At 45.7% G+C, this 26264-nt stretch overlaps 1 protein-coding gene across 1 annotated transcript in view; it reads left to right on the top strand.

Moving 5' to 3' along the window:
• The window catches only part of RUNDC1 (RUN domain containing 1), a 228425-nt gene that overhangs the window by 49474 nt on the left and 152687 nt on the right, over nucleotides 1-26264 (top strand). The window lies entirely within an intron of this gene.

Genomic DNA, 26264 nt, shown 5'->3' with positions numbered 1-26264 from the left:
CGTTAGTTGCAGCTCTAATACAAGCAGTACACTCACTACATGACATTGTAGCAAGAGTCATTACTTCAGTGTTGTCACATGAAAAGATATAATAAAGTATTTACAAAAATGTAAGGGGTAAACTCACTCTTGTAAGATATTGTGTGTGTGTGTGTGTGTGTGTGTGTGTGTGTGTGTGTGTGTGTGTGTGTGTATGTATGTATATATATATATATATATATAATGTGTGTGTGTGTGTGTGTGTGTGTGTATGTATGTATATATATATTAAAATAATATATTTGCCGAAGGAGGAAAACAGACAAAAATGGGGCAGGGCGGGGCTCCACCCCCGCCCCTGGTGCTGCCTATCACGGTGGCTTCCTATAGCGTAGAAGAGAGGAGAGCCGCTGCCGCCTGGTTGATTAGAGTGCCGGGAACAACACCGCTTTCATTTCAGTAGCTGTGTGTTCCCCGCCGTGCTCCGTCACATACAACCCCCGTGTCTGGGGAACTTTGATAGACCACCCGTCCCAGGATTGGGCGGGTGATCTGTCTGTCAAAGTGCCCGGATAAAGAGGAGGGGCTGTATGTGATGGCGCGTGGCGGGGCACACACAGCTATTGAAATGAAAGCTGTGATGTTCCCGGCACTCTAATTAACCAGGTGGCGGCTCTCCTTTCTCTTTCCCTGCAATGGGGACACTGGCTAGCCGCACTGGGGACATTGGTTAGCTGCACCTGATGGCACTGGTGAGGCTGCATTGATCTCTTGTATCATGTCCCCAGTCTCTGACCATCCCCTGTACCTGTACCATGTCCTCAGTTTCTCACCATCTGCTGTACCATATCCCCAGTCTCTGACTGATATATGTGACGGTATGCAAGGTGAGATACACAATAATAGGTACATTTCACCTCACATTCGTTCCATTGTAAGGGACTAAACCGGAATCCGGCCCATTTTTTCCAGCCTCTGGCAGGCTGGGTTCTGGTCCGGATGTTCAGGTCCACTGGACTTTAAATATTCAGGAAGAGAGCACAGCTTCTGTATGTTTTGTGGGTGATGGGGGTCAGCCCCACACTGCATAAAGAGGAGACTATTTGTTTAGTTTAGCACCGGACGGCAAGGATTTAATTTACTGTTTGTTTGTGCTTTGCAAACCTCCTGCAAATAAACCTGGCATCCGCTAGATTTTTAACCACTTGAGATCCACGCTATAGCCAAATGACGGCTACAGCGCGGATCTCCTTTTCCGGGACTACGTCTATTGACGTAGTCCCGTGTACGAGCGGCCTGCGCGCCCCCTGAGGGGCGCGCGCGGCGCGCTCTGTGATCGGCGAGTCCATGAGACTCGCCTGATCACCGATCCGTGCAAGGGGTCGATCCCGACCCCTTATCACGTGATCAGCTGTCAGCCAATGACAGCTGATCAGGTGATATAACGGAGCCGGTAATCGGCTAGTATTCCTCCTCGCGCGAGGAGAAAAAAAAAAGCCGATCACCGCTGGCCGTGATCGGGACATCAGTCCCGATCACGGCCAGCAATGCAAGCGCCCACCTGCCCCCTGCCAGTGCCCACCTGCCCCCTGCAGTGCCACTCTAATAAAAAGTAAGTGCCCACAGTGCCACCCAGCAGTGCCCACAGTGCCACCCAGCAGTGCCACCCACAGTGCCCACAATCTGCCTCAATGGTGCTGCACCCCAGTGCCACCCATCAGTGCCCAGCAGTGCCGCCCATCAGTGCCACCTATCAGTGCCCATCAGTCCCATCTATCAGTGGTACCTATCAGTGCCCATCCGTGCCACCCATCCGTGCCACCCATCCGTGCCATCTTATCTGTGCCCATCAGTGCCGCCTTATCTGTGCCCATCGGTGCCGCCTTATCTGTGCCTATCAGTGCCCACCAGTGCAGCCCATCAGTGCCCACCAGTGCAGCCCATCAGTGCCCACCAATGCAGCCCATCAGTGCCCGCCAATACAGCCCATCAGTGCCCACCAATGCAGCCTATCAGTGCCGCCTAATCAGCGCACTTCAATGAAGGAGATAAATGACCCGTTTGCTAAATTTTATAACAAACTATTAAAACATGATTTATTTATTTTTTTTTTTGCATCTTTTTTTGTTTGTTTAGCAAAAAATAAAACTCCGAGCTGTAACTAAATACCACCAAAAGAAAGCTCTATTTGTGGGAAAAAAATGATAAAAATTTCATTTGGGTACAGTGTTGTATGCCCGCGCAATTGTCATTCAAAGTGCATCAGCGCTGAAAGCTGAAAATTGGTCTGGGACTGAGGGGGGTTTAAGTGCCCAGTAAGCAAGTGGTTAAGAAACTGCCTGTTTGCTGACTGTCCACAGAATATATATATATATATATATATATATATATATATATATATATATATATATATATATATATATATATACACACACACAAAAGGTGAGGTGCACGTCGGTTACAGCAGAATGTGCAAGCAATCTAGCCTTTCCTAGGGCCAAAATATAGAAAAAGAAGGTGGGATTGCTGAACATAAAAATATTTATTCGAAATGTAAAATGACATAAAAAATGCATAGTATACATGGCAGCGTTTTAGGCTATTCAAAAAAATATAGTTCCATTCAGTTTTAATTTCTTTTGGAGCTACTGGGGATAGTTTTAAAAGAACATTTCTAGAAAAAAGAAAAAAAAACCTCCTGCCGAGACCAATTTTCAGCTTTCGGTGCTCTCACACTTTGAATGACAATTACTCAGTCATGCAACACTGTACCCAAATTAATTTTTTGTCCTTTTTTCCCCACAAATAGAGCTTTCTTTTAGTGGTATTTGATCACCTCTGGGTTTTTAATTTTTTGCGCTATAAATGAAAAAAGACCGAAAATGTTGAAAAAAAAGCTAATTTTTCTTTGTTTCTGTGGTAAAATTTTGCAAATTATCAACTTTTCTTCATACATTTTGGCCACAATTTATACTGCTATATATCTTTGGTAAAAATAACCCACATTAGTGGATATTATTTGGTCTTTGTGAAATTTAGAGAGTCTAAAAGCTGTGGTGCAAATCACACAAAATTGATCACGTCTGATGTACTGGTGGCCAATCTCATTTCTTGCGACCCGAACAAGCCAGGAAAGTACAAATACCCCCCAAATGACCCCTTTTTTGAAAGTAGACATTCCGAGGTATTTAGTAAGAGGCATGGTGAGGTTTTTGATGTTGTAATTTTTTCCCACAATTCTTTGCAAAATGAAGATTTTTTATTTTATTTACATTTTTTTCCCCAAAATTGTGATTGTGATAGTTTTTCTCTCACGTGGCATGTGTATACCACAAATAATGCCCCAAAATAATTTCTGCTACTCCTCCTGAGTATTACGATACCACATGTGTGGGACTTTTTCACAGCCTGGCCACATAGAGAGGCCCAACATGCAGGGAGCACCGTCACATGTTCTAGGAGCATAAATTACACATCTAACTTGTTGACTACCTATTACACTTTTGAAGGCCAATGACACGTGACACCGACATGGCACTGATGACAGATGGCACTGATACGTGGCACTGACAGATGGCACTAATGCATGGCACTGATACCTGGCATTGATGACGCGTGGCACTGTGGACAGGTGGCACTGATGTGGCACTGATGACAGATGGCACTTATACGTGGCACTGATGACAGGTGGCAGTGGGGGCAGATGACACTGACGGGTGGCAGTGGGGACAGGTGGCAGTGGGGACAGATGGGCACTTTATTTTCGTTTTTATTTATTTTTTTATATACTTTTTTTTTTTACACTAACCGCTGTATCTCTGTAAAAATACACTAGACCGAAAACCGAAACTGACCGATACCGAAAATGGCTTCTTTTATATGTTAACCCAAAAATTATTTGTGTTATATTCGTTATATTATTCATATTCAACGTATTCATTATTTTATGAATAAAAAAATAGTACAGTCCAGTAATGCAAATAAGTACTTTAATAAAAAGCAACCCACATAAATTGAACAGAGAAGATAAACTCAAATAAAATACAAAATTATAATAAATTAAAGTAAGCGTAACTACAGCATATCCTGCAGACTGCAGTCAGTGCACATTGCACCATAACAACAACAACAAAAAAAAAAAAAAGCATAAAAAATAATAAATATAAAAATGCCTAAGACTAAGCCTAAGAAGACTAGTAATTCCGTTCTCTCTCCCTACGGTGTCAGCGGCTGCATGTGCAATAAGTGTATGTATGTAGCTGTGGGTTACATACATAGACATATAAGTAAAACGCACCGTGTTCCAGCCCCCGGGTATGAGTGGAGACTTCCCGTAACACAGACTAGTCTACAGTCTGGTCTACAGCAGCGGTGCTCAGCCAATCACAGCAAGCAATGTAGACTAGTCAGTGTTTCTGGAAGTCTCCAGCCATACTTGGAACACAGTGCGGTAGTGTAGTACTGTAGTATGTATGTAGCCAGTCAGGTATACAGAACATATAGTTTTGCACATGTAGCGGGCTGACAGCTTGGGGAGAGACTATGACCGACATAGTTTGGCCCAACAACAAACTATGTATAACTAAGTATAAAGAACAACTAACCATAACAGAAATATGTCAGAAAGCCGTTATTCTGTTTTACAGTTTCTGTAAATATAAGTTTATTATGTGCTTTATTATGCTAATGCTATAATAACATTTTTATTTATTTTCAACTTAAGAACTAGTGTTTTTTTTCCCTCAAGTTCTCTCCCTAAGGTGTCAGCGGCTGCATGTGTGATAAAAGTGTATGTATGTAGCTGCGATTTACACACATAGTCATACAGTAGACCGCACTGTGTTCCGGTCCCTGGGTATGGGCGGAGACTTCCCGGAACACAGACTAGTCTACAGCAGCGGTGCTCAGCCAATCATGGCAAGCAATGTAGACTAGTCTGTAGGGCTGAAACAACTAATCGATTAATCGACAACTAATCCATTATGAAATTAATCGATTATTATTTTCATAATCGATTAATCGGCCACTAACATAATGGGGTTAAAAAAAACGAAAATTAGCCCTTTATAGTACAAAAAGAGCAAATCGCTACTGTAAATATTACTTTCACTGTCTCATATTAAAAAATGAACCCCTTGCAGTAGTAATTATTTGCTCTTTTTGTACTAATTTTAGTTTTTTTAACCCCATTATGTTACTAAACATCTCAGGCCTGGGTCACACCTCTGTGTTTTTGGTGCTATTTGCAGAAACACACTACAGTTCATTTACATTGTTTCCTATGGGACACGTTCACATCTATGATTTTTTTCAGCTGCTTGCAAAAGCAGCTGTATTTGGAAAAGACAAGTACTTTTTTTTTTTTTTTTTTTTTTTTTTTTTTTACACAAAACAGTGCTATTTTGTTTTTTTGGTTCAATATACTTCAATGGAGAAGCTGCAGAAAAGCATGTAATAATACGTTTTTGCGGCAATTTGTGTTTTTGATTCTGCCCAACAACAAATTGGCCAAAAAAAAGTAAGAATACAAATCGCAGCAAAATTACCTATTTCCTTTTTTAAGGTTTTTAACCGATTAATCAATTAATCGAAACAATAATCGGCCAACTAATCGATGTCACCGGACATTTTCATTCGTCGGTAGCGATCGCGAGGGGGTGGCCATTTTAGAAAGTAGACACCCCAAGCTATTTGCCGAGAGGCATGTTGAGTCCATGGAATATTTTATATTTTGCCCCAAGTTGCGGGAAAATTACAAACTTTTTTTTTTATTTATTTTTTTCACAAAGTTGTCACTAAATGATATATTGCTCACGCATGCCATGGGCATATGTGAAATGACACCCCAAAATAAATTCTGCTGCTTCTCCTGAGTACGGGGATACCACATATGTGGGACTTTTTGGGAGCCTAGCCGCATACGGGGCCCCGAAAACCAAGTACCGCCTTCAGGCTTTCTAAGGGCGTTACAGTTTTGAAGGCAATGCAAAAAAAAAAAAAAAAAAATGCAATTGGTGTCACTGTGACTGGGGGGGGGGCAGGGGTAATTGGGGGGGTAAAGGGGGGGGTGTGAGTGTGCCTGGCATGTTCTACTGTATGTGTGGTGTGTTGGTGCAACTCACCGATGCTCTCTCCTCGGTGCCGGAACGAAAAATACCGACACGGAGGAGAGAATACATCACTTCCTCTCCTGTGTTTACATTACAGGAGAGGAAGTGATGTCACCGGACATTTTCATTCGTCGGGAGCGATCGCGAGGGGGTGGCCATTTTAGAAAGTAGACACCCCAAGCTATTTGCCGAGAGGCATGTTGAGTCCATGGAATATTTTATATTTTGCCCCAAGTTGCGGGAAAATTACAAACTTTTTTTTTTATTTATTTTTTTCACAAAGTTGTCACTAAATGATATATTGCTCACGCATGCCATGGGCATATGTGAAATGACACCCCAAAATAAATTCTGCTGCTTCTCCTGAGTACAGGGATACCACATATGTGGGACTTTTTGGGAGCCTAGCCGCATATGGGGCCCCGAAAACCAAGCACCGCCTTCAGGCTTTCTAAGGGCGTTACAGTTTTGAAGGCCATAAAATGCCAAGATGGCACAAACCCCCCCCCCCCCAAATGACCCCATTTTGGAAAGTAGACACCCCTAAATTTAGGGGTACACTAGTGGGACTAGGTAATAAATGGCGGGTGCCCTGAAACTATAAAAAAATAACTAACCAACCAGCGTCACCTGTAACCGTTATATGGTGATCACTGGTGAAAGGGTTAACTAGGGGGCAATCAGGGGGCTTTATGCGGTAGTATATGGGGGTCCCTGGCGCTATAAAAAGCTGCAACGAACCTAAATACCTACCTGCCTAACTAGCGTCACCTGTGACACTAATACAGCGATCAGAAAAATGATCGCTTATTAGGCTGGGTTCACACTGGAGCGATGCAGGAACGCCACGAATCCGCGGCGGGTTCCCGCATCGCATGCCTCCCGGCGGCAGTTCACACTGCCCTATGCGAACTGCTGGGAGTGTCAGTGAAATGTTAATGACACCCCCAGATCAGTTCGCATATCGCAGTGCGATCTGCAAACTCGGATCGCATGGTGTGAACACCCATGCGATCCGATTCTGCTGCGGACCAAAAAAAGGGTCCCGTGCGAGTTTGCGGCGGGTGCGACACGAATTCAGCCATACTATCTGTATGGCTGAACTCGAATCGCACAGAGATCGGATGTGATTTGCACTGCAGTGCGGTGCGAATCACATCCGTTCTCAAACCGCTGCAATGTGAACCCAGCCTTAGTGACACTGGCGACGGGGGGTGATCACGGGGTTAAACCTTTATTGGGGGGGTTAGGGGGGTACCTTAGAACTAAAGGGGGCTAACCCTAACTGCCCTAACAGTTATTACAGTCACAAATGACACCCGCCGGGTGATCAAGGGGTTAAACCTTTATTAGGTAATAAATGGCGGGTGCCCTGAAACTATAAAAAAATAACTAACCAACCAGCGTCACCTGTAACAGTTATATGGTGATCACTGGTGAAAGGGTTAACTAGGGGGCAATCAGGGGTAGTAGTATATGGGGGTCCCTGGCGCTATAAAAAGTTGCGGCGAACCTAAATACCTACCTGCCTAACTAGCGTCACCTGTGACACTAATACAGCGATCAGAAAAATGACCGCTTATTAGGCTGGGTTCACACTGGAGCGATGCGGGAACGCCACGAATCCGCGGCGGGTTCCCGCATCGCATGCCTCCCGGCGGCAGTTCACACTGCCCTATGCGAACTGCTGGGAGTGTCAGTGAAATGTTAATGACACCCCCAGATCAGTTCGCATATCGCAGTGCAATCTGCAAACTCGGATCGCATGGTGTGAACACCCATGCGATCCGATTCTGCTGCGGACCAAAAAAAGGGTCCCGTGCGAATTTGCGGCGGGTGCGGCGGGTGTGATGCGAATTCAGCCATACTATCTGTATGGCTGAACTCCAATCGCACAGAGAACGGATGTGATTTGCACTGCAGTGCGGTGCGAATCACATCCGTTCTCATAAACCGCTGCAATGTGAACCCAGCCTTAGTGACACTGGCGACGGGGGGGTGATCACGGGGTTAAACCTTTATTGGGGGGGTTAGGGGGGCACATTAGAACTAAAGGGGGCTAACCCTAACTGCCCTAACAGTTATTACAGTCACAAATGACACCAATGCAAAAAAAAAAAAAAAAAATGCAATTGGTGTCACTGTGACTGGGGGGGCAGGGGTAATTGGGGGGGTAATCGGGGGGGTAAAGGGGGGGGTGTGAGTGTGCCTGGCATGTTCTACTGTATGTGTGGTGTGTTGGTGCAACTCACCGATGCTCTCTCCTCGGTGCCGGAACGAAAAATACCGACACGGAGGAGAGAATACATCACTTCCTCTCCTGTGTTTACATTACAGGAGAGGAAGTGATGTCACCGGACATTTTCATTCGTCGGGAGCGATCGCGAGGGGGTGGCCATGAATGAATTGCCGTCCCCTCGTCCGGGATCGCTCCCGAACGAATGCCGACCGCCGCAGGCACCGCGGAGGGGCCCGATCGGGCCCCCCACCCGCGGGAAGGCAGGGACTTGCATATACGCCCTTATGCCTGCCCGTGCCATTCTGCCGACGTATATCGTCGTGCGGCGGTCGGCAAGTGGTTAAACACCCTTAATAACCAGACCAATTTTCAGCTTTCGGTGCTCACATTTTGAATGACAATTACTCAGTCATGCAACACAGGACCCATATGAAATTTTTGTCCTTTTTTTTCACACAAATAGAGCTTTCTTTTGGTGGTATTTAATCACCGCTCGTTTTTTTTTTTTTTTTTGTGCTATAAAAGAAAAAATAACGAAAATTCTGTAAAAAAAATTTTTCTTTGTTTCTGTTATAAAATTTAGCAGATTAGTATTGTTTTCTTCATAAATTTTGGCCAACATTTATACTACTACATATCTTTGGTAAAAATAAGTACAAATTGGTGGCTATTATTTGGTCTTTGTGTCTTTGACGGCCTATTTCAATTCTTGAGACCCTAACATGCCAGAAAAATACAAATACCCCCCAAATGACCCCTTTTTGGAAAGAAGACATTCCAAGGTATTTAGTAAGAGGCATGATGAGTTTTTTTGAAGTTGTCATTTTTCCCACAATTCTTTGCAAAATCAAGATTTTTTTTTACTTTTTTTTTCACAAAATTGTCATATTATCAGTTTATTTCTCACACACAGCATATGCATACCACAAATTACACCCCAAAACACATTCTGCTATTACTCCCGAGTACGGCGATACCACATGTGTGAGACTTTTACACAGTGTGGCCACATACAGAGGCCCAACATGCAGGGAGCGCCATCAGGCATTCTGGAGCACCCAGGACAATTCTGACATTTCTCTCCTACATGTAAAAATCATCATTTATTTGCTAGAAAATTGCATAGAATCCCAAAACATTATATATGTTTTTTTTAGCAAACACCCTGGAGAATACAATGGTGGTCGTTGCACGGTTTTTGCGCAGCAATTTTTCGAATGCTTTTTTTTGGAAAAAAAAACAGTTTTGTGTTAAAAAAAAAAAAAAAAAAACCAGTAAAGTTAGCCCAATTTTTGCATAATGTGAAAGATGAAGTTATGCTGAGTAAATAGATACCTAACATGTCACTCTTCAAAATTGCACACGCTCGTGGAATGGTACCAAACGTCGCTACTTTTTTTTTTTTTATTGTTCATTTTACTTTATTTTAGTTTGACATTTTTTTCCCCAAAAATAAATTTTTTGATCACTTTTATTCCTATTACAAGGAATGTAAACATCCCTTGTAATAGGAATAGGGCATGACAGGTCCTCTTTACAGTGAGATATGGGGTCAATAAGACCCCACATCTCACCTCTAAGTTGGGAAGCCTGAAATAAAAAACAAAAGATTCTGGCTTTGATCGTATTGGCGAGTCGGTAGAAGCACCGGAGGGCGGCGGGAGGGGGGGGGATGTCTATGGCTGGGTATTGCAGGGTATCACCGACTATGGCTGGGTATGGCTGGGTATCTCCGTGTATGGCTGGGTATCTCCGAGTTGACTGGGTATCTCCGGGTACGGCAATTTATGGCAGGGTATTGCAGAGTATTGGCTGGAATTGTACTGCAGAGTATTGGCGGGTACTGCAGAGTATTGGCGGGTACTGCAGAGTATTGGCGGGTACTGCAGAGTATTGGCGGGTACTGCAGAGTATTGGCGGGTACTGCAGAGTATTGGCGGGTGTTGCAGGGTATTGGCGGGTGTTGCAGGGTATTGGCGGGTACTGCAGAGTATTGGCGGGTACTGCAGAGTATTGGCGGGTACTGCAGGGTATTGGTGGGTGTTGCAGGGTATTGGCGGGTGTTGCAGGGTATTGCAGAGTAATGGCAGGGAATTGAGGGGTTAAATTTTGGTGAGCAGCAATGTGGGCACTGCAGATGCAGCCCACAGCGCTGCTGACACAGATCTCTTCCCCCTCCGCTGTACCGACCGGTACAGAGGGGGAGGGAGGAACCAGCGCCATAACATAACGCCGGTTTGTTTACAAGTGATCACTCCATCATTTGATGGAGCGATCACGTGGTAAACGGCCGCAATGAGCAGCCGTTTAGCGTGATCCGTGATGCAGGACCCGGCGGTCACGGATGCTCTCGAGTGCGTGCCCCAGGGGGTGCGCGAGAGCGGAATTCTAGAAGGACGTCATATGACGGCCTCCCAGAGTTCAACAACCGCCCTGTAGCCGTCATTCGGCTATGGGCCGGTTGTTAAGTGGTTAAATTGAGGATCTAGAACTGTTGCAATACAGTAAAGAGGGTTGGACTTGGTGTCTTGAAACCGGTTGGTAATGGCCTCCAGTAGAGTGGTTTTAACTGTTTTTACACCATGGTCTGTTTCTATCTCTTTTCCTAGAAGACGCGTCGGTGCAGCAATCAAGAGAATAACTTCAGCAATGGAAGCATTAGTTGAGCTTATTTCTTTTGTTAAAATGGAGATAGATGAGATAAACTATTTTCAACTAAGGCTTCATGCACACGAGACGCAGATGCAAATGCTGCTGGACACATGTTGAAACCGGCGTTTAGAAACGCGCGTTTTGCCGCGATTTTTACCGCGATTTAGCGGCGTTTTACCGCGTTTGCGTCTAGAAGCGTTTAGTTAAGCTAACATCATATTATTATTAACTATTTCAGCAATTTTGTGAGACCAGAGTGAGTAGCAGCAGCTGTGAGAGCTGCAGTGTACTTGTATTTAGCGTGTCACTTGCCACGGCACCTGCCACAAGTTGTGGATTATCCACTTGCCACGTCACTTGCCACGTCATCTGCCACAAGTTGTGGATTGTCCAACTGCCACGTCACCTGCCACAAGTTGTGGATTGTCCACTTGCCACGTCACTTGCCACGTCACTTGCCACGTCACCTGCCACAAGTTTTGGATTGTCCACTTGCCACGTCACTTGCCACGTCACTTGCCACAAGTTGGGGATTGTCCACTTGCCACATCACCTGCCACGTCACCTGCCACAAGTTGTGGATTGTCCACTTGCCACGTCACTTGCCACATCACCTGCCACGTCACTTGCCACGAGATGTGGATTGTCCACTTTCCACGTCATCTGCCATGCCACCTGCCACAAGCTGTGGATTGTCCACTTGCCACGTCACCAGCCACATCACCTGCCACAAGTTGTGGATTGTCCACTTGCCACGTGACTTGCCACATCACCTGCCACGTCACTTGCCACATCACCTGCCACAAGTTGTGGATTGTCTACTTGCCACGTCACTTGCCACGTCACCTGCCACGTCACTTGCCACGTCACCTGCCACAAGTTGTGGATTGTCCACTTGCCACGTCACCTGCCACAAGTTGTGGATTGTCCACTTGCCACGTCACTTGCCACGTCACCTGCCACGTCACCTGCCACAAGTTGGGGATTGTCCACATCACCTGCCACGTCACTTGCCACATCACCTGCCACAAGTTGTGGATTGTCCACTTGCCACGTCACTTGCCACGTCACTTGCCACGTCACTTGCCACGTCACTTGCCACGTCACTTGCCACGTCACTTGCCACGTCACTTGCCACATCACCTGCCACGTCACTTGCCACAAGATGTGGATTGTCCACTTTCCATGTCACCTGCCATGTCACCTGCCACAAGTTGTGGATTGTCCACTTGCCACGTCACCAGCCACATCACCTGCCACAAGTTGTGGATTTCCACTTGCCACGTGACTTGCCACATCACCTGCCACATCACTTGCCACGTCACCTGTCACAAGTTGTGGATTGTCCACTTGCCACATCACTTGCCACCTGCCATGTCACTTGCCACAAGCTGTGGATTGTCCACTTGCCACGTCACCTGCCACGTCACTTGCCACGTCACCTACCACAAGTTTTGGATTGTCCACTTGCCACGTCACTTGCCACGTCAGCTGCCACGTCACTTGCCACAAGATGTGGATTGTCCACTTGTCACATCACCTGCCACATCACTTGCCACATCACCTGCCACGTCACCTGCCACAAGTTGTGGATTGTCCACTTGCCACGTCCCTTGCCACATCACCTGCCATGCCACCTGCCACAAGCTGTGGATTGTCCACTTGCCACGTCAGCTGCCACGTCACTTGCCACAAGATGTGGATTGTCCACTTGTCACATCACCTGCCACATCACTTGCCACATCACCTGCCACGTCACCTGCCACAAGTTGTGGATTGTCCACTTGCCACGTCCCTTGCCACATCACCTGCCATGCCACCTGCCACAAGCTGTGGATTGTCCACTTGCCACGTCACCAGCCACATCACCTGCCACAAGTTGTGGATTGTCCACTTGCCACGTGACTTGCCACATCACCTGCCACAAGTTGTGGATTGTCTACTTGCCACGTCACCTGCCATGCCACCTGCCACAAGTTGTGGATTGTCCACTTGCCACGTCACCAGCCACATCACCTGCCACAAGTTGTGGATTGTCCACTTGCCACACCACTTTCCACGTCACCTGCCACAAGATGTGGATTGTCCACTTGCCACGTCACCAGCCACAAGTTGTGGATTGTCCACTTGCCACATCACTTTACACGTCACCTGCCACGTCACCTGCCACAAGTTGTGGATTGTCCACTTGCCACGTCCCTTGCCACGTCCCCTGCCACGTCACCTGCCACAAGTGGATTGTCCACTTGCCACATCACTTGCCACATCACCTGCCACAAGTTGTGGATTGTCCACTTGCCACATCACCTGACACAAGTTATGGATTGTCCACTCGCCACGTCACTTGCCACATCCCCTGCCACAAGTGGATTGTCCACTTGCCACGTCCCCTGCCACAAGTGGATTGTCCACTCGCCACGTCACTTGCCACATCCCCTGCCACAAGTGGATTGTCCACTTGCCACGTCACTTGCCACATCCCCTGCCACAAGTGGATTGTCCACTTGCCACGTCACTTGCCACATCACCTGCCACAAGTTGTGGATTGTCCACTTGCCACGTGACTTGCCACATCACCTGCCACGTCACTTGCCACATCACCTGCCACAAGTTGTGGATTGTCTACTTGCCACGTCACTTGCCACATCACCTGCCATGCCACCTGCCACAAGTTGTGGATTGTCCACTTGCCATGTCACCAGCCACATCACCTGCCACAAGTTGTGGATTGTCCACTTGCCACACCACTTTCCACGTCACCTGCCACGTCACCTGCCACAAGATGTGGATTGTCCACTTGCCACGTCACCAGCCACATCACCTGCCACAAGTTGTGGATTGTCCACTTGCCACATCACTTTCCACGTCACCTGCCACGTCACCTGCCACAAGTTGTGGATTGTCCACTTGCCACGTCCCTTGCCACGTCCCCTGCCACGTCACCTGCCACAAGTGGATTGTCCACTTGCCACATCACTTGCCACATCACCTGCCACAAGTTGTGGATTGTCCACTTGCCACGTCACCTGACACAAGTTGTGGATTGTCCACTCGCCACGTCACTTGCCACATCCCCTGCCACAAGTGGATTGTCCACTTGCCACATCACTTGCCACAAGTTGTGGATTGTCCACTTGCCACGTCACCTGACACAAGTTGTGGATTGTCCACTCGCCACGTCACTTGCCACATCCCCTGCCACAAGTGGATTGTCCACTTACCACGTCACTTGCCACGTCCCCTGCCACAAGTGGATTGTCCACTTGCCACGTCACCTGCCACAAGTTATGGATTGTCCACTTGCCACGTCACATGCCAGTCACCTGCCACAAGTTGTTGATTTTCCACTTGCCACGTCACCTGCCAGGTCACTTGCCACGTCACCTGCCAGGTCACTTGCCACGTCACCTGCCACAAGTTGTGGATTGTCCACTTTCCACGTCACTTGCCACTTCACCTGCCACGTCACTTGCCACAAGTTGTGGATTGTCCACTTGCCACCTGCCATGTCACTTGCCACAAGTTGTGGATTGTCCACTTGCCACGTCACTTGCCACCTGCCATGTCACTTGCCACAAGTTGTGGATTGTCCACTTGCAATTGCAATTGTTTAAAATATTTTTCTAATGGTTTTTCATCATTTGCAATCATTTTTGAGATTTTTAATGTAAAAAAAAAAGGTCACCTTTAAAAACGCATATAAACGCAAACGCGGCTAAACGCGGTAGCGGCGTTTTGCCGCGTTTTACCGCGTTTTGCCGCGTTTAGCGTCTTAAACGTGGAAATTTTTGCTTCTGAGCGCGTTTTTTTTTGCTTCTGGAAAAACGAGATTAAACGCAACTGCATAAAAACGGAAAAAAACTAGACTGTGTGCATGGACACATAGGATAACATTGAATGAGTTCAGGGGCAGTTGAAAAAACTGTCCAACTGCATCTGAACGCGCGTTTAACTGCGTCTCGTGTGCATGAGGCCTAACATCCACTGATGTGCACTCATTGTTGCAGGGAGCTCGTAATCTGCAATGTATATGCAGCTAAAACATGCTTTTGTTAAAAAAGACTTTGCAGCATATAGTAGGTGCTGTTCCAACGAGTGGCTACATTTTGCTGCAGTCATCTCAGTGCCATTCCAAACTGCATCTGCAAAGCTTGTAATCTGGAATAAGCAAGTGGAGAATTCTTAAAGTGACCCACAATTTTTCTTCCTTATGATACGATATCGGCTATGCTGACAAGGCACTCCTTCATTCACAGCCAATTGCAATGTGTGTGCCATACACGATATGCTTTTAAGTTCACTGTCCTCCATTGCCTTTGCCATGTTCCGCACATTGTCTTGGACAATCAAATGCACTTTAGACTTCTCAATGTGCCAAGTGTCAAGCATGGTTTTTAAAGCGTCAGATATTGCTGCTGCAGTATGTTACATAGTTACTCAGGTTGAAAAAAGACACAAGTCCACCCAGTTCAACCTTAAAAACAATAAATTAAATAAAAATATTGTACAATCCAATATACCCAATTTTATACCCACAGTTGATCCAGAGGAAGGCAAAAAAAAAACCCAGCAGAGCATACTCCAATTTGCTACAGCAAGGGAAAAAAAATTTCCTTCCTGATCCCCCAAGAGGCAATCGGATTTTCCCTGGATCAACTTTACCTATAAGTGTTAGTACCCCGGTCTTCATTCCAGGGCGAGAAAATTAGCAAGCGGATTTTCTAAGCTGCCAGCAGCTTTGTCCAGGAGAGTGGTCTCTACAACCCAACATATTTCAGATAATATGTCAAAAGTGGGGAGCCCCGGATGTAGACCTGTTCGCATCCAGAATCAACAAGAAACTGGACAACTTTGTGTCAAGAACAAGGGATGTACTTGCTCAGGGGTCAGATGCTCTGACAATTCCATGGGATCAGTATAATCTAATCTATGCCTTCCCTCCAAATCCACTTCTTCCGCGGTTCCTGGTGAGAGTCAAAAGAGAAGCAGAGTCAGTCCTTTTAGTAGATCCGTCTTGGCCCAGACTACCTTGGCTTGCAGAAATCGTAAAGATGGCAGTAGGCAGGCCTTGGGTCCTTCCACTCTGGCCAGCTCTACTCTCACAAGGACCAATATACAATCCTGCTTTATGAAGTCTAAATTTGATGGTTTGACTGCTGAGACCCACATTCAGAAAAACCGTGGGATTTCAGATTCAGTCCTTTCCACTTTGTTTTTTTGTTTTTGTTTTTATAATCCCAAATTTTTCCTTTTATTAACTTTTAAAACAAACAGGACAATTCCACACAATATACCACTTCCGACTTCTCATTTACATGTACCATATCTTGCCTCCCAAAGAACAGAATAGAAAAAAAACACACACATACAACACAATATTCCTCTCCTCCCCGCCCCCTCCCCTCCCTCTCCAAGAAAGAGAAGGAGGAAAAAACTCACTTTAATCAATCTCTATTGAATGGAGCTCCCATTTTATCAATTTTTTTCCTAAATGCTTTCTATTTTGGACCGGGTATCTCCATCTTTCAGACTCCATTATCCTATCCACTTCTTTCTTCCATTCTATCAACGTTGGTCGTGTAGTCTGCCTCCATAATCTGGGTATTAGTAGTTTTGCCGCATTTAATAAGTGTGCTCTTATACTCTCCTTGTATGTTCTTTCCACTTTGGTTAATGCCAGAAAGCCGGCCTCCAGGCTTATTTACAATAGAATCTGGAAGGCATATGTTTCCTGGGGTGAACCCAGGGGATGGCATCCTAGAAAGTATGTCATTAGCAGGATCCAAGCCTTTCTCCAGTCAGGTCTAGAGATGAAATTGGCCTTGAGCACTATCAAGGTCCAAATTTCGGCTTTGTCAGTATTTTTTCAGAAGCCACTTGCTTCACATTCCCTTGTCCAGGCCTTTGTTCAGGGGGCACTGCACTTAAATCCGCCAGTCAAACCTCTGGAGTGCTCATGGGATCTGAATTTGGCTTTGTCCGCATTACAGGGACAACCTTTTGAACCATTGCACCATGCTTCTTTAGCTCTTTTGACTAAGAAGTTGGTCTTTTTGGTAGCTATATCTTCTGCTAGGAGAGTATCGGAGTTAGCAGTCCTTTCTTGCAAAGAGCCGTATTTGATTATTCACAAGGACAGAGTAGTGATGCGTCTGCATCGGTCTTTCTTACCCAAGGTGGTGTCAGGATTCCATTTGAATCAAGATGTGATCCTACCATCCTTTTTTCCAGATCCGCAGTCCATGGACGAAGAATCTTTACACACTCTTGATGTAAGAGCAGTCAGTATCTATCTGCAGGCAACCGCTCAGATACGGAAGACTGATTGTTTATTCATCCTGCCAGAAGGCCCTAAAAAAGGCCAGGCAGCATCAAAATCCACTCTAGATGAATTAGACAAGTTATTTTTCAGGCTTATGGTATAAAGAGGAAGACTCCTCCTTTTCAAGTTAAAGCGTACTCAACTAAGGCTGTTAGTGCTTCTTGGGCAGTGCTTCACCAGGCATCCATGGCTCAGCTATGAAAGGCTGCGGTTTGATCTTCAGTCCATACATTGACTAGATTCTATCAGGTGGATGTAAGAGGGCAAGAGGATGCCGCCTTCGGGCGCAGTGTACTGCAGGTTGCAGTTTAGTTCCTCTGGTCCGTTTACGGTCTATGTGTCTGATCTGTGTCTCCCTACCTTCAAATTGAGCATTGCTTTGGGATATTCCACTATGTAATGAAGGCTCTGTGTCCAGTGATGTATGAACAAGAAAATAGGATTTTTGAATGCAGCTTACCTGTAAAATCCTTTTCTTGGGAATACATCACAGGACACAGAGCTCCCGCCCGTCTACGGGTTTTTACGTGGTTACTTAGGCTGCTTTGCTTTGCTACAAAACTGAGGTGTTCCCCCAAATGGGAGGGCTTATATAGGGGAGAGATTCTCCTTAACCACTTGGGTACCGCGCTATTGCAAAATGACGGCAATAGCGCGGACCCACATTTTCGGGACTACGTCTATTGACGTAGTCCCGGTTACGAGCGGCCTGCGCGCCCCCTGAGGGGCGCGCGCGGCGCGCTCTGTGATCGGCGAGTCCGTGAGACTCGCCTGATCACCGATCCGTGTAAGGGGTCGATCCCGACCCCTTATCACGTGATCAGCTGTCAGCCAATGACAGCTGATCATGTGATAAAACGGAGCCGGTAATCGGCTAGTATTCCTCCTCGCGCTGACAGCGCGAGGAGAAAAAAAAAAAGCCGATCGCCGGCGGCCGTGTTCGGGACATCAGTCCCGATCACGGCCAGGAATTTAAAAGGACACCTGCCCCCTGCCAGTGCCCACCTGCCACCCGCAGTGCCATCCTGAAATAAAGTAAGTGCCCCCCTGTCAGTGCCACCCAGCAGTGCCCACAGTGCCACCCAGCAGTGCCCACAGTGCCACCCAGCAGTGCCCACAGTGCCACCCAGCAGTGCCACCCACAGTGCCACCCAAAATCTGCCTCAGGTGCTGCACCCCAGTGCCGCCCATCAGTGCCCAGCAGTGCCGCCCATCAGTGCCCAGCAGTGCCGCCCATCAGTGCCCAGCAGTGCCACCTATCAGAGCCACCTATCAGTGCCACCTATCAGTGCCCATCAGTCCCATCTATCTGTGGTACCTATCAGTGCCCATCCGTGCCACCCATCCGTGCCACTTATCCGTGCCACCCATCCGTGCCATCTTATCTGTGCCCATCTTTGCCCATCAGTGCCGCCTTATCTGTGCCCATCGGTGCCGCCTTATCTGTGCCTATTAGTGCCGCCTTAACTATGCCTATCAGTGCCCACCAGTGCAGCCTATCAGTGCCCACCAATGCAGCCCATCAGTGCCCACCAATGCAGCCCATCAGTGCCCACCAATGCAGCCCATCAGTGCCCACCAATGCAGCCTATCAGTGCCGCCTAATCAGCGCACTTCAATGAAGGAGAAAAATGACCCGTTTGCAAAATTTTATAACAAACTATTAAAACATGATTTTTTTTTTTTTTTTTTTGCATCTTTTTTTGTTTGTTTAGCAAAAAATAAAACTCCGAGCTGTAACTAAATACCACCAAAGGAAAGCTCTATTTGTGGGAAAAAAATGATAAAAATTTCATTTGGGTACAGTGTTGTATGCCCGCGCAATTGTCACTCAAAGTGCATCAGCGCTGAAAGCTGAAAATTGGTCTGGGACTGAGGGGGGTTTAAGTGCCCAGTAAGCAAGTGGTTAATTAGGGTTAACCAGTGTCCAATCACCGAAGGTGCCTATCTAACCTACTATGTAATGAAGGCTCTGTGTCCTGTGATGTATTCCCAAGAAAAGGATTTTACAGGTAAGCTGTATTCAAAAATCCAATTTTTCAAATTTGGCACTGTCGCTTTAACTGATAATTGTGTGGTCATGCAATGTTGTACCCAAACAAAATTTGCGTTCTTTCTTCCCACAAATATAGCTTTCTTTTGATGGTATTTGATTGCTTCTGCGATTTTCTATTTTTTGCGATATAAACGGAAAAAAGAAAAATCTGAAAAAAAAAAAAGATGGTTTCTACTTTTTGTTATAAGAAAAATCCAATAAACTCAATTTTAGTCATACATTTAAAAAATGTATTAGAAGAAATTGCTGAGAGGCATGTTGAGCCCATTGAATGTTTTTTTTTTTTTTTTTGTCCCAAGTTATTGAATAATGGCCAAAGATTTTTTTTTTTTTACAAAAAATTGTCACTAAATGATATATTGCTCACACATGCCATGGTTATATGTGGAATTGCACCACAAAATACATTTTGCTGCTTCTCCTGAGTACGGGGATACCACATGTGTGAGACTTTTTGGGTACGGGGCCCCTGAAAACCAAGCACCGCCTTCAGGATTTCTAAGGGCTTACATTTTTGATTTCACTCCTCACTACCTATCAGTTTTGAAGGCCATAAAATGCCAAGATGGCACAAAACCCCCCAAAATGACTCAATTTTGGAAAGTAGACACCCCAAGCTATTTGCTGAGAGGTATGGTGAGTATTTTGCAGCTCTCATTTGTTTTTGAAAATTAAGAAATAAAAAAGAAAAATGTATTTTCTCTCTTGTTCATTGACGGACACAGCTCCTTTAATTCTTGACCCAGGGGGCGGTCCCTCTGGCTATAACCCTTCACCCTGCTTCCTGCAGCTCAGTTTGTCAAAAAGCAGTACAAACATAAATAGGAGGGGTGGGTGCTGTGTCCGTCAATGAACTTCAGAGAAAAGGATTTTACGTTGAGTACAAAAATCCCATTTTCTCTTTCGTTCTTTGATGGACACAGCTCCTTTAATTCTTGACCTTAGGGATGTCCCCAAGCAGTGTCAAAAAACGAGGGGTGGAAACAGAAAAACATAACTTCACCCACAATAAAAGGAACACCTCAACAGAGGAGTTGCCATCTTAAATGGCCGCCATCAAAACCAGCGGCCAAAATAAGCATCCGAAGATGTGCTTGATGTCGGAAAGCCCAGGAGGTTCCAGTTGCTCTGGTGGAATGAGCCGTGACAGGAAAACAGGGCACCCACCCATTTTAAGGCATCAGCTCGAACCACGATCTGATCCACCGGGAAATGGTGGACGACGAGACCGATAGACCTTTTTTTGGACCAGCCACCAAGACAAACAGAGTGACGTGATGACCCTAAGGTCAAAAATTAAAGGAGCTGTATCTGTCAATGAACTTCAGAGAAAAGGATTTTATAGCATTACATATCCATTATTAACCGCTTCCCGACCGGTGCACGACGATGTACGTTGGCAAAATGGCACGGACAGGCAAATGGGCATTCAGGTACGTCCCTTTGAATTTGCTGCCGTGCCATTGCGTGCGCACCGGCGGCAGCGCACACGCCAGTTGAGACCCCCGTAAGTCCGACCGTGGCTCCCGAGTACTCGATCGCAGCAGGGATGCCCGCAATTGTCTCACGGGGAGATGTCGATGTAAACAGCATCTCCCCGTTCTGCCTAGCAACAAGTGACACTGATCTCTGCTCCCTGTGATTGTAGCAGAGATCAGTGATCTGTAAAACACAGCCATGCCCCTCACAGTTAGAAACACGCACCTAGGACACACTTAACCCCTACACTGCCACCTCCTGGTTAACCCCTTCACTGCCAGTGTCATTTACACAGGAATCAGTGCATTTGTATAGCACTGATTGCTGTATAAATGACAATGGTCCCAAAAATGTCCGATGATTCCGCCATAATGTTGCAGTCACAATAAAAATCGCTGATCGCCGCCATTAGTAGTAAAAAAAAATTAACAAAAATGCCACAAAACTATCCCCTATTTTGTAAACGCTATACCTTTTGTGCCAACCAATCAATAATCACTTATTGCGATTTTTTTATTTTATTTTATTTTTTTTTTTACCAAAAATATGTAGCAGAATATGTAAAACTGAGGAAAAAAAATGTTTTTTTTTTATATATTTTTGGGGAATATTTATTATAGTTAAAAGTTAAAAATGCGTTTTTGTTTTTTTTTCAAAATTGTCCCTCTTTTTTGTTTATAGAGCAAAAAATAAAAACCGCAGAGGTGATCAAATACGGACAGGCAATCTTCTGGGACCTGTGACATGTCACAGAAGATTGCCAAGAGGGAGGGGCCGCCTAGGGGGAGAGGAGGAGTCACCTAGGTGGCCTGTAGTTGGAAGCAGGAAGTGGGACAGGAAGTCCCACGTAAAACTAATTCCCCCACTAAAAACCAATTCCCCCCCCCCCCCCCTCCCAAAAAAAATGACATGCCAAATGTGGCACATAAGGGGGCGAGAAGTGCTTAAAGTGGGAGTTTCACTTTTGGGTGGAACTTCAGAGGAGGATGGGCCAATGTGTTTTAAAAATTCTTTCCACTTCCCTGTATTGGTGATGGAATCCTGTAATGAAAGCCAGGTCACCCTGAAAAGTCTTTGTGGTGGTTAAAAGGGATTCTCTATCCATATTATAAACTTAATTTTTGCAATAATTCAATTCTGTGTGTATAACCCCCTCAACAAATTTATTTGTAAGGACTTTCGATTGGATAGTAAAATCTTCCAAGTTATTACAGTTCCCCCTCACGTGCATATATTGGCTTTTGGGGATTGCCTTTAGCCATTGTGGGTGGTGACAGCTTTTGGTGGGCACAGCCTTTTCTGTCAGTAGCTTTAAAATACGTTTTGGATTAAATTCTGTTGGATTTCCTTATTGGCACCAAATCCAAATAGCCAATTGTCTCTGAGTAAGAACTGGCTATGAGTTTGAGACCATAGGGGTTAATATTAACTATGGCAAAAAAATGACTCAACCAGCTTGGGGGCCCTCCCATAGCAATATAATGTCATCAATATAGTATTTATAAAATAGAAGACCCTTCCACTCCTTATTATATCTAGTTTCAATAAAATCGTGGGAATACAGCGCTGTCTAGTGATCCATGACAAATTACCATGAATTGTGAAAAATACTCAAAAATTGAAAAAATTTGAAATTAAAAAATTGATAAACTGTTCCTGCTGCAACTTAATGTGAGATAGATACAACATACCATACATCAAGAAAAAAAGCTGCTCTGAAACCTACTAAATATATGTGAATACCTTTAAATAAAGTGCATACTAGGAAATCAAAATACACTACTTACAACATTAATTCTACTGTGCAATTAAATATCACCATAAATAAATATGTGTTGTATATAAAAAGATCAGTTTCCCACACAATTCCTTAAATGCACGCAAACAAATAATAAAACTGTATATAATAATGTTAGATAGTCCACAGCAAAGGATTGAAAGATATAGATGTGATAGGGTACACAAAGGAAAGATCCTCCACCAGTAAAATTACTGCCGCTTACCAGCTGGTCAGATCTCTTTTTTAAGGAGATCCAACATGCCTGTGGCTTGTCCCCAGCCAGGGTCTTTGTGCAAATGTAGCAAGATGTATCCCAAATGTTACACTTGTATCAGCAAAAAAACTTTCGACTATTCAGGGTGACTGAATGTTTGCCAAACTTTCAACCTTTCACCGCAGCCGTCCACAGCGTAACTGATAAGTGCTCATTACCCATGTAGAAACAGAAAAACTCCCATAGCGTAATAAAATAAAACTCCTAATACTGAGCCGCTTAAACCTGGGATACCACACAGAAAACTGGCCTATATAGTTTAACCACTTGCCGACCGCCGCACGACGATGTACGTCGACAGAATGGCACGGGCAGGCATAAGGGCTTACATGTACGTCCTTGCCTGCCCGCGGGCCCGATCGGGCCCCCGCCCGGTGCCTGCGGCGGTCGGTATTCGTTCGGGAGCGATCCCGGACGAGGGGACGGCCATTCATTCATGGCCATCCCCTCGCGATCGCTCCCGACGAATGAAAATGTCCGGTGACATCACTTCCTCTCCTGTAATGTAAACACAGGAGAGGAAGTGATGTATTCTCTCCTCCGTGTCGGTATTTTTCGTTCCGGCACCGAGGAGAGAGCATCGGTGAGTTGCACAAGCACTACACTACACAGTAGAACATGCCAGGCACACTCACACCCCCCCTTTACCCCCCGATCACCCCCCAATTACCCCTGCCCCCCCCAGTCACAGTGACACCAATTGCTTTTTTTTTTTTTTTTTTTTGCATTGGTGTCATTTGTGACTGTAATAACTGTTAGGGCAGTTAGGGTTAGCCCCCTTTAGTTCTAATGTGCCCCCCTAACCCCCCCAATAAAGGTTTAACCCCGTAATCACCCCCCGTCGCCAGTGTCACTAAGGCTGGGTTCACATTGCAGCGGTTTATGAGAACGAATGTGATTCGCACCGCACTGCAGTGCAAATCACATCCGATCTCTGTGCGATTCGAGTTCAGCCATACAGATAGTATGGCTGAATTCGTGTCGCACCCGCCGCACCCGCCGCAAATTCGCACGGGACCCTTTTTTTGGCCCGCAGCAGAATCGGATCGCATGGGTGTTCACACCATGCGATCCGAGTTTGCAGATCGCACTGCGATATGCGAAGTGATCTGGGGGTGTCATTAACATTTCACTGACACTCCCAGCAGTTCGCATAGGGCAGTGTGAACTGCCGCCGGGAGGCATGCGATGCGGGAACCCGCCAAGGATTCGTGGCGTTCCCGCATCGCTCCAGTGTGAACCCAGCCTAATAAGCGATCATTTTTCTGATCGCTGTATTAGTGTCACAGGTGACGCTAGTTAGGCAGGTAGGTATTTAGGTTCGCCGCAGCTTTTTATAGCGCCAGGGACCCCCATATACTACCGCATAAAGCCCCCTGATTTCCCCCTAGTTAACCCTTTCACCAGTGATCACCATATAACTGTTACAGGTGACGCTGGTTGGTTAGTTATTTTTTTATAGTTTCAGGGCACCCGCCATTTATTACCTAATAAAGGTTTAACCCCCTGATCACCCGGCGGGTGTCATTTGTGACTGTAATAACTGTTAGGGCAGTTAGGGTTAGCCCCCTTTAGTTCTAAGGTACCCCCCTAACCCCCCCAATAAAGGTTTAACCCCGTGATCACCCCCCGTCGCCAGTGTCACTAAGGCTGGGTTTACATTGCAGCGGTTTATGAGAACGGATGTGATTCGCACCGCACTGCAGTGCAAATCACATCCGATCTCTGTGCGATTCGAGTTCAGCCATACAGATAGTATGGCTGAATTCGTGTCGCACCTGCCGCACCCGCCGCAAACTCGCACGGGACCCTTTTTTTGGTCCGCAGCAGAATCGGATCGCATGGGTGTTCACACCATGCGATCCGAGTTTGCAGATCGCACTGCGATATGCGAACTGATCTGGGGGTGTCATTAACATTTCACTGACACTCCCAGCAGTTCGCATAGGGCAGTGTGAACTGCCGCCGGGAGGCATGTGATGCGGGAAGCCGCCGCGGATTCGTGGCGTTCCCGCATCGCTCCAGTGTGAACCCAGCCTAATAAGCGATCGTTTTTCTGATCGCTGTATTAGTGTCACAGGTGACGCTAGTTAGGCAGGTAGGTATTTAGGTTCGCCGCAGCTTTTTATAGCGCCAGGGACCCCCATATACTACCGCATAAAGCCCCCTGATTGCCCCCTAGTTAACCCTTTCACCAGTGATCACCATATAACTGTTACAGGTGACGCTGGTTGGTTAGTTATTTTTTTTATAGTTTCAGGGCACCCGCCATTTATTACCTAGTCTCACTAGTGTACCCCTAAATTTAGGGGTGTCTACTTTCCAAAATGGGGTCATTTGGGGGGGGGGGGTTTGTGCCATCTTGGCATTTTATGGCTTTCAAAACTGTAACGCCCTTAGAAATCCTGAAGGCAGTGCTTGGGTTTCGGGGCCCCGTACGCGGCTAGGCTCCCAAAAAGTCCCACATATGTGGTATCCCCGTACTCAGGAGAAGCAGCAGAATTTATTTTGGGGTGTCATTTCACATATGCCCATGGCATGCGTGAGCAATATATCATTTAGTGACAACTTTGTGAAAAAAAAAAAAAAGTTTGTAATTTTCCCGCAACTTGTGGCAAAATATAAAATATTCCATGGACTCAACATGCCTCTCAGCAAATAGCTTGGGGTGTCTACTTTCTAAAATGGGGTCATTTGTGGGGGTTTTGTGCCATCTTGGCATTTTATGGCCTTCAAAACTGTAATAGGTAGTGAGAAGTGAAATCAAAAATTTACGCCCTTAGAAAGCCTGAAGGCGGTGCTTGGTTTTCGGGGCCCCGTACGCGGCTAGGCTCCCAAAAAGTCCCACATATGTAGTATCCCCGTACTCAGGAGAAGCAGCAGAATTTATTTTGGGGTGTCATTTAACATATGCCCATAGCATGTGTGAGCAATATATCATTTAGTGACAACTTTGTGTAAAAAAAAAAAAAAAAATATTTTTTGTCATTATTCAATCGCTTGAGGCAAAAAAATAAAATATTCAATGGGCTCAACATGCCACTTATCAATTTCCTTAGGTTGTCTACTTTCCAAAATGGGGTCATTTGGGGGGGTTTTGTACTGCCCTGCCATTTTAGCACCTCAAGAAATGAGATAGGCAGTCGTAAACTAAAAGCTGCGTAAATTCCAGAAAACGTACCTTAGTTTGTAGATGTGACAACTTTTGCGCAAACCAATAAATATACAATTATTGACTTTTTTTTTACCAAAGACATGTGGCTGAATACATTTTGGCCTAAATGTATGACTAAAATTGAGTTTATTGGATTTTTCTAATAACAAAAAGTAGAAAATATCATTTTTTTTCAAAATTTGCGGTCTTTTTACGTTT

This window comes from Lithobates pipiens, unplaced genomic scaffold (assembly GCF_037356315.1).
Source record: "Lithobates pipiens isolate NorthernLeopardFrog02 unplaced genomic scaffold, aLitPip1_a1.2 Scaffold_28, whole genome shotgun sequence".
NCBI classification, from domain to species: domain Eukaryota; kingdom Metazoa; phylum Chordata; class Amphibia; order Anura; family Ranidae; genus Lithobates; species Lithobates pipiens.
The sequence above is the reverse complement of the archived record's forward strand: the minus strand, read 5'-3'. Positions and strand labels throughout refer to the sequence as shown.